General features: G+C 43.6%; 1 protein-coding gene across 3 annotated transcripts in view; it reads left to right on the top strand.

Moving 5' to 3' along the window:
* Positions 1-2,470, top strand: part of TEX10 (testis expressed 10) — a 157,836-nt gene that overhangs the window by 143,425 nt on the left and 11,941 nt on the right. The window lies entirely within an intron of this gene.

The raw sequence follows: 2,470 nt of genomic DNA, 5'->3' as shown, positions 1-2,470 counted from the left end.
GTGATTTTCCTGCCTTTCAAATATATATGAAAAACTGTTGTGTTCCCCCTTAATCCCCTCTTCTCCAAACTAAATTTGCCTACTTCCTTCAGCCTTTCCGTGTACAGCAAGTTTTCCAAACTCTTTGTAATCTGTTGTGGCTTGCCTCTGGATCCTGTCTGATTTCTCTGTATCGTGAGCTCAGGCATGTGTGTGTCTGGCTGCGTGTCTGGCTGCCTGTCTCTCTACCTCAGTTGCTGACTCCCTCAGATCCTTTCCAACCAGATTCCTTCTTAGGTTCCTTTAGTATTTTTGCATTTGTTTTTTTTCTTTCCTAGGTGTAGCAGTGATTCTTAACCAGGATGATGTGGTACCCTGGGGTGCCTTGAGATCCTTTCAAGGGTGCTGCACATTGTTGCATATGCAAACATAATTCACCAGATAAACGCAGAGATTTCAAATAGGAATTCATACTGTTAAAAACATTATGACATGTTGCTGTCTTTCTGAGTTCTGTGCAATAGAAAAATTGTATTACTTTTTGGTTGTCATAACATGACAAAAAATTAAATGCTAGCTTTTTCTGATGGGTGCCTTGAGTCCAAAAATGTTGAGAACCACTGGTGCAGCACCCTACAATAGCCTGCGTTGGCTTTACTGTTGCAGCCTATTAGTCCTTATTTCCGGTTTGATTCCTTTGAATTTTAGTTCTGTCCTTTGTAAGTGTTTGCACCACTTCCCAATTTTGTGTCATGGGCAGACTTTATTAGTATGCTCTCTGTTCCCACAGCCAAGTCATTAAGTAAAATGTTAGACATTACTGGACCCAAAACAGATCCTTGCTCACTCCTGCCAGTCTGGCCTTCATCCATTTATGTTGGGGGTTTTTTGCCTGTGATTATTTAACCAATTTTGTATTTGCCTAATAGTAATCCCATCTACTCCATGTTTCTCAGGCTTACTTTTTGTATGCCAGCCCTACCTCTTGTGCTTCTACTAGGGTAGATAGGGCACTGTGTACTTTCTTCTCCTCTGTTCTTCTGAGCTGTCTGGGTGGGTTGGAGTATTTTGTTGTCAGTTTGCTTTGTATCTTGTATACTACTCAAATCCCAAGCACAACTTTTGCACTTAATTCTTTGTTTTGTTTTGTGTCTTACTAATTTAGTTTACTCTCTCCTTCTTCCCCTTATTTCTGTTGAGTGCAGAGTGGGAAGATATTAGTCTTTGGGTTGAGCTTTGGTGCCTTCTTGTCATATCAACCCCCTGCTAGAAGCGGGATCATCCCTATCTAAGCCATCGTTGAGAATTGTTTTCTAATCTATTGTTAAAAAACTTGAGGAATTATCTTCATGTACAACTACCAGGTGCAGTGCATTGAAAACGACTTTTAACTTGCCACAGGTAAAGCAGGGGGGAATGAGGGCACTGCCAAGAAGCAGTTTGTTAAAATACACTCAGAAATTCCTGAAGAGAAGAGCATGGCCCTCTAGGTTGGATTTTTTTACCCCTGATCTAAATATCCAGCCTTGGCTATGGCTACCACCCAGTTTTTCTGAGGAAGGTGAAGAAACCTGAGGCATCCATGTCAATGGGAAGGAGGTTTCTTTCCCGGTCCCATGTGGTGACTAGCAAAGCCTAGATGCAGTGCTCCAGCTGCTGCCTCACCAAGGCCGAGTACAACGGGAGGATGACATCCTGGGACTTGTTTGAGAAGCATCAGTGGCTGCAAGCCAGTTTTGTTCGCTTTGCTAGCTGCAGTATTGCATCGGTGGCTCATGTTCATCTTGTGGTCAATCATGAGTCCCAGGTCTCTTTCAGTCATGGTGCTAGCCAGTGTAGCATTTTGGAGCCTACAAGTGTGATGTGGGTTTTTTTTCCTGAGGTGGAGTACCTTGCATTTCTTCATGTTGGATGCTATCAGGTTTTCATCCATCCACCTTGCAAGCCTATTGAGGTTGGCCTGGATCACCAGCCTGTCCTCAAGTGTGGACATTCTTCCCCGTACTTTGGTGTTGTCTGCAAACTTGGCCAGTCCACTTCTGACACCAGAGTCTAGATTGTTTCTAAAGATGTTAAAGAGTACAGGTCCGAGAACAGAGCCTTGTGGGACACCACTGGTCACTGGATGCCATGTTGATTCACTTCCATCAACTACCACTCTCCAGGTCTGTCCTTGGAGCCAGTTCCCGAGCCACTGGACTGTAGCGTAGCAGAGGCTGCAGTTGGCCAATTTTTCCATGAGGACATCATGGGACACCAGGTCAAAGGCTTTTTTAAAGTCCAGATATATGATGGATGAAGCCAGACTAGACTAAGCTAAAACAGAAAGCTTTCCCCCCTTTTGTTGCAGGAACTTAGTAGCTCAAGTGAAATAGCAGATTCGCAAAAAATGGAAAATGAAAAAGTTGAGCTGCTAGGTCTGGGGGAAGAAGCAGGATCCTCGCTTTCAAGATCACTGTCACCATATATATGATCCATCATGAGTAGCAGT

Source organism: Gavialis gangeticus, unplaced genomic scaffold, assembly GCF_001723915.1.
Source record: "Gavialis gangeticus isolate Ggan-Ray unplaced genomic scaffold, GavGan_comp1, whole genome shotgun sequence".
In the NCBI taxonomy this organism is placed as follows: Eukaryota; Metazoa; Chordata; order Crocodylia; family Gavialidae; genus Gavialis; species Gavialis gangeticus.
The sequence above is the reverse complement of the archived record's forward strand: the minus strand, read 5'-3'. Positions and strand labels throughout refer to the sequence as shown.